Source organism: Danio aesculapii, chromosome 20, assembly GCF_903798145.1.
Source record: "Danio aesculapii chromosome 20, fDanAes4.1, whole genome shotgun sequence".
Classification (NCBI taxonomy): Eukaryota; Metazoa; Chordata; class Actinopteri; order Cypriniformes; family Danionidae; genus Danio; species Danio aesculapii.
Genome location: NC_079454.1, coordinates 10,090,693 through 10,104,243, shown reverse-complemented (window position 1 = coordinate 10,104,243; position 13,551 = coordinate 10,090,693). Strand labels below are relative to the sequence as shown.

Here is a 13,551-nt window from a genome sequence, read left to right as displayed (position 1 = left end):
AGTCCCTCGATCCTGGTTCCACCTGTTCAGGCCTTCCAGGAGGTATAGTTGAAATTCAGTGCATTGGGCAACTGGTTCCTAGCAGAAAAAAGCAAATTAATAAAAAGGCACACTTTTATACATTTTAAAAATTATTTAAAAGTTCACACATGTGAGATACCAACCTGGAATGAACCTGTTCAGGTGGCAGTGAAAGACTCTTGGGATGTGGACCCTCTAGCACACCGATTTTGTCAGGATGACCCAAGACTTTGTGGTGGTGCCTACCTCTTTATAGAGTGGCACTCCAGGCACATCCTGGATGCATCTGACATGACGTTTTGAACACGCCAGATGTGCTCCATGCGCACCTCATCCATTAAGGGCACACCCATAAGGTCCCTCCCATTTGCTCCCCCGAGTTCCTGCAGCAGCCTCTCAATCAGGCATATGGTATCTTCCTCGCCACGTGTCCTCCTGCGGCAGTAACGGCTAAGATCCTTTTTGGTGATGCTTTCTGTCCACCATGTCATCACTTATAGATGGCACACCCTCCTGCATCAGCTGTTTTTTTTTAGCCTGCCGCAACAGGCTGAGATCTCCTGCATCCCACTCAAAGATACAGGTGGACAGGCATCCCATAAAGGTGGGGTATAGCGGATGGGCATCAGTGGTGCAGCCCACAGCCGCCACCTCATAAAATGCCATATGTCCAGCCTTATGTGAAGATCTGGCCATTCTCCAACCTATTCTGCAACTTACTGGTCGCCTCCCTCATTTATGCAGCAGCCACAGTCCACATGGCGTAACCGCTCCATGACACCAGCCACCATTCTGTTCACCCCTGGCCCCTCTTGCACTGTCAGGACACTGGTCAGAATCTGGCCAATCTCATTGCTAATGGAGGTCACCCAGAGTGCTGTCCCACGTCCATGACCAGCCAACTTCTTTGTGATCTGGAATTTATAAATGTAGCAAAGCATTTATGTTTGAATTTTATCACAGCCAACAATATAATATGGCAATAATATAGAATTTTGAGAGTCAGTGATGCATTACCTGTTTGGTAGAATCCATCTTTAATATAGTCCCAAAGATGGATGTGATGCTGGCCTTAATGTGGTCTAGCCTGGAGAGGATGTCCCTGCCATAAACTGAGAGTAGCCATTGACTGGTGGGGGATGTCGATGGGCTCTGGAGGCTCCTGACAGGCCACGGGAAAAAGGCTCGGTCGATCAACAAAGTCAGCACACTCTCCAAGATAGTGTGCCAACCTCTTCAGCCATTTCTCCCCATGGTTTTCTCTCAGCTGCTTCACCAGTCGAGCTGGACTGTTGCCCAATGTCCTGTCCCGGAGCAACTTAATGACAAGGATGTCACAGGCATACCTGAAAATGCGCATTGTTGTTGTAATTAATTTCAGGTAATTATTGGAGGGTCATGGTTTGGGTCTACATAACTACCACATTTTCTACTCTGCTATACCTACTTGCAGGTCAGAATCAGTCTGAACATTTTCTGGTGTGGCAGGTCAAGCTGGTCGCGGACAATCTGACTGGTTGACAGATAGTTCAGAGAACACATAGTGCACCTGAGTGTCTCAGTCAACCATCAGGTAGTATCTGTCAATGTCCAGGACCTTTCGAGCCCTCTTGTGGACACCATAACCTGTCAGATTCTTGCCATGAGTTGGGGCAGGAGAACCTCACCTTCCACAGGTGGGTAGGGCATCCACACCATTAACCTGCAGGACTATGCTAGAAACATTCTGAAGCTAGTGGTATGTACATCCTATCAAAAACACACTAAAAGGTTTTAAGCAAGCATTAATTACACAGAAAATATTCACCATTGACAAACTTAGAGGGGGCCTTAGGAAAGACCATGGCACTGAAAGCCTCAGACTGTGCACCAGTGGTGCCAGGAGCAGTGTTTGAAGCCTCAGACTGTAGGCCAATGACGCCATGAGCTGTGTCTGAAGCCTCAGACTGTGGGCCAGTGGCGCCAGAAGCTGTGTCTGAAGCCTCAGACTGTGGTGGTGCAGTGGGAGACTGGGTGTAAGTGGCAGGCTGCAAAAAAAAAAAAAAAAAATTTAAAAAAGCACTAATAAAAATATATATTGTTGCATTATCATTAATGCCTTTTTAAATATATCACCTTACTGGTGTGAAATACACAATTGCAGGTCCTGGATCCCCCAAAGAGGGTGGTCTGTCCGCGGGCATGCATGGGACATTTCTCAATCTGAAAAGATAGATTTGAAAGATCTGAGGATTCTTTCTAACCTCTGTGTTTTGCTTTGAATACTTTAATTAATCATATCATTATTTAGAAACATTCTTCATGTAATTTAATCACATATTTATTGTTTTTGACATAGTGTACTTATTTTTCTATTCTATGGTTATTTATTTTCATGATTAGGAGATAAGAGTTTTTAACGTCAAAAGCACTGATATTGTTTGCACCATTGCCAACCAATCTGCATACTGCATATAATGTCATGAAGTATAAGTAATTTTGCCTTACCTTCTGATAAATGTCATACCACTTCCTCCATCTTGGAGCTGGTCGATTGCCTGCTCCAGAAGGCCAAACACCAGAGCTGGCAAAGACTCTCAACCTGGCCATCCACTCCATATCACCCATGGCCTTGTGGCTTTTTGGCTTAGTGCTCATCTGAACATAAAATGTAAATAAAACTTAACAAGTGCACTATTTACAATACTGTAGCCTGTTGCCTGAAACAAGCGAAAGAAAGATCACATTTCCCAGGTAATTTCTCTGCTATGGTAAAGGGATAGTACTAAAAACATATTAATTAATAGAAACATGAATATATAATTAATTGATAATGTTATCAGATGGGTAATTATAACACGATAACACAATAGTAAACATTATAATAAACATTTAGGTTCAAAAGACAGACATTTTTATTATTCACTGTAGAATGACTGTAACACATTAGTTATAAATAACTATAATTCATATAGCTAATTATCATTTAGCAGCAATATCATTTATGGGTACACCATTGTAGTAACAGTTATAAATCATACAAACATAATAAACATTTAGCAACAAAAGGCAGGCAATTACAGCTTTTAATTTATTCTTACAATTCATTTAGCTAATGAATATTTATCAGAAAAAGCCTATATTTTTGTGTAAACTTTATTTTGCTTTTGGCTAAGAAATACGGGGGGAGGGAGCTGTTGACGCGTCGACAAACGTTTTGATAAACACATCCAAACAACTGTATATACAGTATATATGCATGTATATATAGATACAGTTATTAATTTAAACACACAATCGAACAAAATCAATGATTTCTGCAACTGTATCAAAAGTCTGCAATGTTAAACAGGGTGCGGGTCGTGACCTTTGACACCATGCACGTGAATTCAGGGTAACTTTTGTTAAAGTTCTTGTCATAAAACTATAAATCAGCATCAGGAGGCCAAGACTGACATAACAAAAGACTACAATCGACAAAAACAACTTCTATCAGTAGATATAGACGTTGACAAAAATAACTTACCTTGATCGGTTATATGATGATGTGCTCTCGTCAGAAGACAGCGGAGTTGTCATTCATTTGCACTCGACGTGATTGGCTCTCATCCATTCTCACAATGGAGAGCGAGAGCGGCGATTGGCTACCATCCATTCTCACAATGGAGAGCGAGCGCAACGATTGGACGAGGAGAGAGACCGAGACAGATGATCCTGATCCAGGTAGCGCAACAGAGACTCAGACTAATCAATCCAACTGTGGTAGAAACGCTGAACTTTGTCATGATAGGTATCCAGGTGAATCCAAATAAAAGCTGCCGAAAAGAGAGAGAGAGAAAGGTAACAGAAACATCCAACATGGGGCTCAAACACACAACCCTGAGATTAAGAGTCTCATGCTCTACCGACTGAGCTAGCCAGGCTTCTAATAAGCTCATTCTAGTCACTGTTTTGATCAATACCTTCCCTACCTGTTTAGAGTTTGATGCTGTTTTTAAGTCAACTGCAATCAGTAACTTGGCCGATACAGGCACTGGACAACAATACTTCTGCTGAATCCTAATGTCCTCTTGTAACGCTAGAACAGCACATGGCCCAAGATCATTGCCCAGTGCACGTGTTAGCAGTTGCAAGGCAGAGAAAAGATTAGTTCGTCCCAGGGTGGGCTCGAACCACCAACATTTCAGTTAACAGCCGATCGGGCTAACTGATTGCACCACAGAGACCTCAGACTAACTAATCCAACTGTGGTAGAAACTCTGAACTTTGTCTCTATAGGTATGCTCAATGAATCCAAATGAAAGCTGCCGAAAAAGAGAGAAGGTAACAGAAACACCCAACTTGGGGCTCAAAACCACAAGCCTGAGATTAAGAGTTCATGCGCTACAAACTGAGCTAGCCAGGCTTGTGAGATACTCATTCAAGAGAAAGTCACTGTTTTGATCAATACCTTCCCTACCTGTGTAAAGTTTACTGGTGTTTTTAAGTCACCTGGAAAAAAAAAATTGGCCAATACAGGCACTGGCAACAAACTTCTGCTAAATCCTGATGTCATCTTGTAACGCCAGACAGCACGTGGTCCAGGATCATTGCCCGGTGCACGTGTTAGCAGTTGCAAGGCAGCAAAAGCCTTCGTTCGTCCCTGGATGGGCTCAAAGCAACAACCTTTCGGTTAACAGCCGAACGCGCTAACCGATTGTGCCACAGAGACTCAGACTAACCATACCAACTGTGTAGAAACCGCTGAACTTTGTCTCACTTGGTCTGCTGGAAGAACCCAAATGAAAGCTGCCGAAAAGAGAGAGAGAAAGGTAACAGAAACACCCAATGTGAGGCTTGAACTAACGTCACTGGGATTAAGTGTCTCATGCTCTCCCGACTGAGCTAGGCGGGGCTAGTGAGAAACTCATTCTAGTCACTGTTTTGATCAATACCTTCCCTACCTGTGTAACATTAGATGCTGATTTTAAGTCAACTGGAATAAGTAATTTGGTCAGTCTAGGCACTGGACAACAAACTTCTGCTAAATCCTGATGTCATCTTGTAACGCCAGACAGTACGTGGCCCAGGATCATTGCCCGGTGCACGTGTTAGCAGTTGCAAGGCAGCAAAAGCATTCGTTCTTCCCTGGGTGGGTTCAGACCACCAACCTTTCGGTTAACAGCCGAACACACTAACCAAATGCGCCACTGAGACTCAGACACTAAACCAACTGGTGTAGAAAAGCTGAACTTTGTCTCACTTGGTCTGCAGGATGAATCCAAATGAAAGCTGCCGAAAAAGAGAGAGAAAGGTAACATAAACCCCAACGTGGAGCTCAAACCCACGTCACTGAATTAAGTGTCTCATGCTCTCCTGTCTGAGCTAGCTGGCTTGTGAGACAACTCATTCCTAGGTCACTGTTTTTATCAATACCTTCCCTACCTGTGTAAAGTTTGATGGCTGATTTTAAGTCAACTGGAATAAGTAATTTGGCCAATAGAGGAACTTGGACAACAACTTCTGCTAAATCCTGATGTCATCTTGGTAACGCCAGACCAGCCACGTGGCCCAGGATACTATGCCCAGTGCACGTGTAGCAGGTTGCAAGGCAGAGAGAAAAGCTTAAGTTCGTCCTGGGTGGGCTTCAAACCACCAACCTTTCGGTTAACAGCCGAACGCGCTAACCAATTGCGCCACAGAGACCTCGAGAGCAACCCACCTGTAGTAGAAATGCTGAACTTTGTCTCAATAGGTATGCTCGAAGAATCCAATTGAAAGCTGCCGAAAAGAGAGAGAGAAACGCCCAACGTGGGGCTCGAACCCACGACCCTGAGATTAAGAGTCTCATGCTCTACCGACTGAGCTAGCCGGGCTTCTGATACATTCATTCTAGTCACTGTTTTGATCAATACCTTCCCTACCTGTGAAAAGTTTGATGCTGATTTTAAGTCAACTGGAATAAGTAACTTGGCCGATCCAGGCATTGGACAACAAACTTCTGCTAAATCCTGATGTCATCTTGTAACGCCAGACAGCACGTGGCCCAGGATCATTGCCCGGTGCATGTGTTAGCAGTTGCAAGGCAGCAAAAGCCTTCGTTCGTCCCTGGATGAGCTCAAAGCACAACCTTTCGGTTAACAGCCGAACGCGCTAACCGATTGTGCCACAGAGACTCAGACTAACACACCAACTGTGGTAGAAACGCTGAACTTTGTCTCACTTGGTCTGCAGGATGAACCCAAATGAAAGCTGCCGAAAAGAGAGAGAGAAAGGTAAGAGAAACACCCAACGTGAGGCACGAACCCACGTCACTGAGATTAAGTGTCTCATTCTCTCCGACTGAGCTAGCCGGGCTTGTGAGACACTCATTCTAGTCACTGTTTTGATCAATACCTTCCCTACCTGTGTAAAGTTTGATGCTGATTTAAGTCAACTGGAACAAGTAACTTGGCCAATAGAGGCACTGGACAACAAACTTCTGCTAAATCCTGATGTCATCTTGTAACGCCAGACAGGGCTTGTGAGATGCTCATTCAAGAGAAAGTCACTGTTTTGATCAATATCTTCCCTACCTGTGTAAAGTTTAATGGTTTTTTAAGTCAACTGGAATAAAAAAAATTGGCCAATACAGGCACTGGACAACAAACTTATGCTAAATCCTGATGTCATCTTGTAACGCCAGACAGGACGTGGCCCAGGATCATTGCCCGGTGCATGTGTTAGCAGTTGCAAGGCAGCAAAAGCAGCAACCTTTCGGTTAACAAGCCGAACTGCGCTAACCGATTGTGCCACAGAGATTCAGACTAAATATACCAACTGTGGTAGAAACGCTGAACTTGTCTCACTTGGTCTGCTGGATGAACCCAAATGAAAGCTGCCGAAAAGAGAGAGAGAAAGGTATGAGAAACACCCAACGTGAGTCACAAAACCCACGTCACTGAGATTAGAGTGTCTCATGCTCTCCGACTGAGCTAGCTGGGCTTGTGAGACGCTCATTCTAGTCACTGTTTTGATCAATACATTTCCTACCTGTGTAAAGTTTGATGCTGATTTTAAGTCACTGGAATAAGTAACTTGGCCGATGCAGGCACTGGACAACAAACTTCTGCTAAATCCTGATGTCATTTTGTAACGCCAGACAGCACGTGACCCAGGATCATTGCCCGGTGCACGTGTTAGCAGTTGCAAGGCAGCAAAAGCCTTCGTTCGTCCCTGGATGGGCTCAAAGCAACAACCTTTTGGTTAACAGCCGAACGCGCTAACCGATTGTGCCACAGAGACTCAGACTAAATATACCAACTGTGGTAGAAACGCTGAACTTTGTCTCACTTGGTCTGCTGGATGAACCCAAATGAAAGCTGCCGAAAAGAGAGAGAGAAAGGTAAGAGAAACACCCAACGTGAGGCATGAACCCACGTCACTGAGATTAAGTGTCTCATGCCCTCCGACTGAGCTAGCTGGGCTTGTGAGACACTCATTCTAGTCACTGTTTTGATCAATACCTTCTTTACCTGTGTAAAGTTTGATGCTGATTTTAAGTCAACTGGAACAAGTAACTTGGCCAATAGAGGCACTGGACAACAAACTTCTGCTAAATCCTGATGTCATCTTGTAACGCCAGACAGGGCTTGTGAGATGCTCATTCAAGAGAAAGTCACTGTTTTGATCAATATCTTCCCTACCTGTGTAAAGTTTAATGGTTTTTTTTAAGTCAACTGGAATAAAAAATTTGGCCAATACAGGCACTGGACAACAAACTTCTGCTAAATCCTGATGTCATCTTGTACCGCCAGACAGCACGTGGCCCAGGATCTATGCCCAGTGCACGTGTTAGCAGTTGCAAGGCAGAGAAAAGCTTAATTCGTCCCTGGGAGGGCTCGAACCACCAACCTTTCGGTTAACAGCCAAACGCGATAACCAATTGCGCCACAGAGACTTCGAGAGCAACCCAACTCTAGTAGAAATGCTGAACTTTGTCTCAATAGGTATGCTCGAAGAATCCAATTGAAAGCTGCCGAAAAGAGAGATAGAAACGCCCAACGTGGGGCTCGAACCCACGACCATGAGATTAAGAGTCTCATGCTCTACCGACTGAGCTAGCCGGGCTTCCAATAGATTCATTCTAGTCACTGTTTTGATCAATACCTTTCCTACCTGTGTAAAGTTTGATGCTGATTTTAAGTCAACTGGAATAAGTAACTTGGCCGATCCAGGCACTGGACAACAAACTTCTGCTAAATCCTGATGTCATCTTGTAACGCCAGACAGCACGTGGCCCAGGATCATTGCCCGGTGCACGTGTTAGCAGTTGCAAGGCAGCAAAAGCAACAACCTTTTGGTTAACAGCCGAACGCGCTAACCGATTGTGCCACAGAGATTCAGACTAAATATACCAACTGTGGTAGAAACGCTGAACTTTGTCTCACTTGGTCTGCTGGATGAACCCAAATGAAAGCTGCCGAAAAGAGAGAGAGAAAGGTAAGAGAAACACCCAACATGAGGCACAAACCCACGTCACTGAGATTAAGTGTCTCATGCTCTCCGACTGAGCTAGCTGGACTTGTGAGACACTCATTCTAGTCACTGTTTTGATCAATACCTTCCCTACCTGTGTAAAGTTTGATGCTGATTTTAAGTCAACTGGAACAAGTAACTTGGCCAATAGAGGCACTGGACAACATACTTCTGCTAAATCCTGATGTCATCTTGTAACGCCAGACAGCACGTGGGCCAGGATCTATGCCCAGTGCACGTGTTAGCAGTTGCAAGGCAGAGAAAAGCTTAATTCGTCCCTGGGTGGGTTCGAACCACCAACCTTTCAGTTAACAGCCGAACGCGCTAACCAATTGCGCCACAGAGACTTCGAGAGCAACCCAACTGTAGTAGAAATGCTGAACTTTGTCTCAATAGGTATGCTCGAAGAATCCAATCGAAAGCTGCCAAAAAGAGAGAGAGAAACACCCAACGTGGAGCTCGAACCCACGACCCTGAGAGTAAGAGTCTCATGCTCTACCGACTGAGCTAGCCGGGCTTCTGATACATTTATTCTAGTCACTGTTTTGATCAATACCTTTCCTACCTGTGTAAAGTTTGATGCTGATTTTAAGTCAACTGGAATAAGTAACTTGGCCGATCCAGGCACTGGACAACAAACTTCTGCTAAATCCTGATGTCATCTTGTAATGCCAGACAGGGCTTGTGAGATGCTCATTCAAGAGAAAGTCACTGTTTTGATCAATAACTTCCCTACCTGTGTAAAGTTTGATGCTGATTTTAGCAACTAGTGTGTATAATAACGCTGATAAAGGACATCCTTGTCTTATGGATCTGGAAATCTCAATGTAGTCTGTTAAAAATCCATTTATTTTAAAACAACTAAAAATATCTGTATAAAAACATTTTATCCACTTAATGAAATTCTCACCAAAGCCAAATTTCTGGATAAAGTCAAATAAATAGCTGTGCTCAGCTCTATCAAAAGCTTTCTCTAGATCTATGCTGAATAAAATCCTTTTTTATCTATATGTATCAGATTAAATCTGTTATACTTGTTATTGTATCTGCTATATCTCTGCCTATTACACCATAAGCTTGATTAGTTGTGATAAGAGTGGGAACTACCTTTTAAAGTCTGTTTGCTAAAATCTTTGCTAATATCTTATAATCTGTATTTAGCATACTTAAAGGTCTATAATTTTGCAAATCATCTTTATCTCCTTTATTTTTATAAATTATTTTAATCATTCCTTTCTTCATACTCTCACTCAACTCTCCTTTTTTAAAAATAGCAGTAAAAAGATCTTTTAAAATTGGAATTAAAACATCTTTAAAAGTCTTATAAAACTCGGATGATAAACCATCTAAACCAGGGCTTTTACCATTGCTTAATTGTGTTATAGCTTCATTTATCTCATCTTCAGTTATATCACTATCACACCGTTCTTTATCCTCTTCACTTACTTTAACTTTTATTTGATTCAATAAAAAATCCTTATCTTCTTCATGAACTCCTTCTCCCTTAAACAAAATGCCATAGAAATCTTTAACTGCTCTTAAAATACTTTCTTTATCTTTGACATTTTTCCCTTTTACTGAGACATTCTTTATCAAATCGGCTTTTTGTCGTGTTTTTTCTAAATCATAAAAGAACTTTGTACTTCTTTCTCCTTCCACTGTATTTTTCATCTTACTTCTTATTCTAGCTCCCATACATTTTTCCTCTTCTACTTTTTTCAGTTTCTCTTCTAATATCACTATTCTCCTAATATCCATATTTCCTTCTGTTATCTTTTCCATTTCATTCTCCCATTCTTTGTTTAATTGTCTTTCTTTAGCTCGATTAGCTTTCTGCATTTTCTTTGGACATTCTATTGAAAATCTTTTGGCCTCTAATTTGACATTGTCCCACCACACACTTATTTCTTCATCATATAACTCATCATTTACACTATTAATAATAATATTTTCCATTTCAATTTTATAAAAATCATTCTTTAAGATCTCTGTATTAAACACCCATACACCCGGTCCTCTTTCAACTCCACTGAAATCCATCATTGCATACAAAAAATCATGGTCACTACAGCTAAAAATCTTGTAAAAAATCTTTGAAATAAAAGATTCTAATCTTCTTGTACATAAAACATAGTCTAATCTACTTTGTTTTAAAACTGTATTCACCCACTGCCTTCTTGAGTATTCTCTTTTGGCTCTATTTCTCTCTCTCCATACATCTACTTATTTATGTTTTTCAATCATGTATTTCAGTTCTTTTCTTCCAACATCTGCTCTATAAACCATATAGTCATCTACATCTATCCTTTCTAAAACAGTATTAAAATCTCCTAAGACAATAACATTATTCCATCCACTCATTAAAACACTTAGGTCCTTAAAAAAAGTAACTCTTTCCAAGTCTTGATTTGGAGCATGGATGTTACATATTGTTATTTCTTCACCCTTATTTAAAATTTTAATAGTTAAGATCCTTCCATAGTTACCTTTAAATAAAACATCAAATGAGCATCCTATTCCTCTTCTAATTAATATTGCCATGCCTTTTTTCTTATTTGGGTCATTATTATACAATATTTCCCCGTCCCAACATTTTTTAAGTTCATTAATAATCGTTTCATTCCATCCAGTCTCTTGTATACATATTATATCACATTTTTCTGTTAAAGCAATTACATTTTCAAACTTCACTTTAGATGACAGCCCTCTTACATTAATTGAAACCAAACATAAGTTGTTCATTAGAAATATAAAAGAAAACAAGCCATCCAAACAAAAGAAAATCCAAATTAAACAAACCATCAATCATCTGTAGTCTTCTTTATCTAAAATCTTAGATCAGTTCTGTCAGTTTTTAGTTTTGCTTTTGCTTCTTTTCGTAATTTCTGTTTCTTAAGCACTTGCTGAATATTTATTTGTACAGTTTTTCTGCGTCTTCTGTTTATGCTGTCTATTGTTCTGTCTTTAGTCCCAATATTTATTTCATCATTATCATCATCGCTTACCTCTTCATCAATTCTGCTTTCTGTATTTTCACCCGCTGCTCCTTGTTCTTTTTCCATGTCCTGTCCATCGTCTTTCATTAGATGTTGCGCCTCAGTCTCTACTGTATCTCCTTCATCCTCTTCACTCATTGCCTGCTCCTCTTCTTGTTCATTCAAACCATCCGGTGTTAATTCCTGTTCTTCATCCTCTCTTTCTTCATCACTTGATTTCTCCGTTGGTTTATGCATTTCCATCACTCCAGTGTCTTCCTCATCCGATTCACATCTGCACCACAATGTTGTCTTTTTGCAGCCTTGGCACCGTGGGGCTTTACAGTCCCGCGCAAAATGCCCCTGCTCCAGACATTCTCTACACACAAATTGTGGGCAGTCTTTTTTTTCATGTTCAGTACTTCCACATAATCTGCATGTTTTTATCTGCTGATCATGTATCACTCTAAAATATTTTGGTCCTTCCTCTGTATCAAATTTGACGTTGTAAGGAAGAGTTGTGACTTCTTTCGGAAATTTCACCCTGATAAACCTTGTTCCATCAGCCACAGTTGTTCCTGGATGATATCTTCTTCTTAGTGGGAGAATTGGAGAAACTCCCCAGTCGACAAGCTTTTGGATGATTTCACAATCTTGAATATAATTGGGTAAATTTAAAAAAGAAACCATTCTCTCAGTTGCGCAGAGTTTTGATATTTCACAGAATTGTTGGTTGATCATTAGTCCATCCATTAAACTATCACAGTCCGTTTCATTTTCCATAGTTAGTTCATAGTCAAAGTTTGATTTTTTTCTCAGTCCAAACAATTTTCCAACTCCAGTCTTTCCTTCCACAGCCTTTATAATCATAACTACTGTGATATTTTCAGGATCTTTCACAGTCATTGTCAAAGTTGTTTCTTTTTTATATTGTCTCTGAAATCTTGCTTGACTTTTCAGTTTGTTTATCATCTCATTTCTTTGACTTGTTTGTTGGGTGTTTTCCAAACGTTCAGCAATTGCTTTACCTTTTGTTTGTTGTATTTCTCCACTTCCTCCTCTACTTGTGTCTGATCTGTTTTTCCTCCTTCTTGCCACAACAGTTGCCCATGTGTCATCATTGTCAATGTCCTTGTTTGAATCTCCTGAATTGCTATCTTCAGGAGTAGCTTTGTCCGTGCTGCCATAGTCCATATTCAGTTCCTGTTCCTTTGCCAAAGTGTCCATCCTTTCGAAAGGTTTTAACCCCAAACAGATAACACTGTCTGGGGTTTAACTAAAACTAAACAAAATTAATACAACTTATTTTAAGCAAAATCAAGAAAAAAACAATAAAGAAAGTCAAAATGGGAGAGCCTTTCTCTCCCTACTGCCACCTCACACTTCCTTGAAAGCAGTGACTCAGTCAAACTCAAGGGGGCGTGCTCAGGGTGGTATGGCCGTAAGCGAAAGCAGTCGTCAAGAGTTGGCTATTTAAAAATAGGCGCAGTACCAGGTGCCGAGCGCAACTCCGCTTGCCTTGACACAGCAGCGAGAGAAACTACGCCCTTGTCACCTCAATTGTTTACCTGTATTTTTTTTTTTTTCAATTAATTAATTAATACATTTTTTTGCCAAATGAAGGAATTCAAAAAGCTTACAGCACCTGGTATTCCCAGGCGGTCTCCCATCCAAGTACTAACCAGGCCCAACCCTGCTTTGCTGCCGAGTTCAAATGAGATCAGGCATTGCCAGGGTGGTATAGCCGTAATCAAGAGCAGCTGTCAAGAGTTGGGTATTTAAAAATAGGCGCAGCACCAGGAGCCGAGTGCCGCTCAGCTTGCCTTGACACAGCACCGACAGAAACAATGCCCTTGGCCCCTCAATAGTTTACCTCTTCTAGGCGTGTGATTCTCGCTTTGGGTGCGAGAGGTCGCGGGTTCAAATCCCGGACGAGCCCTTGCAGCTGTCTTGTGTTTTACAGGGAGGTAATATGGCTTTCATAAAAACTTCTTTCGAAGAATTCCAGTTTGTTAGCAGATAGTATCACCACGTAAAACCTTCCCTGCACAGTGGCTTGCTGTTCTAGGAGAATGATTCT

The 13,551-nt window shown here is 41.4% G+C and overlaps 4 non-coding genes across 4 annotated transcripts; all 4 read right to left on the bottom strand.

The window, feature by feature from the left end:
• Nucleotides 1–5,782: 5,782 nt before the first annotated feature.
• On the bottom strand, nt 5,783–5,855 carry trnak-cuu (transfer RNA lysine (anticodon CUU)). Its single transcript has one exon. It is a non-coding gene; the product is annotated as a tRNA-Lys (tRNA).
• A 2,160-nt stretch (nt 5,856–8,015) lies between these two features.
• Nucleotides 8,016–8,088, bottom strand: trnak-cuu (transfer RNA lysine (anticodon CUU)). Its single transcript has one exon. It is a non-coding gene; the product is annotated as a tRNA-Lys (tRNA).
• A 681-nt stretch (nt 8,089–8,769) lies between these two features.
• Nucleotides 8,770–8,843, bottom strand: trnan-guu (transfer RNA asparagine (anticodon GUU)). Its single transcript has one exon. It is a non-coding gene; the product is annotated as a tRNA-Asn (tRNA).
• A 4,261-nt stretch (nt 8,844–13,104) lies between these two features.
• Nucleotides 13,105–13,223, bottom strand: LOC130213859 (5S ribosomal RNA). Its single transcript, XR_008835514.1, has one exon. It is a non-coding gene; the product is annotated as a 5S ribosomal RNA (ribosomal RNA).
• Between the last annotated feature and the right edge of the window lie 328 nt (nt 13,224–13,551).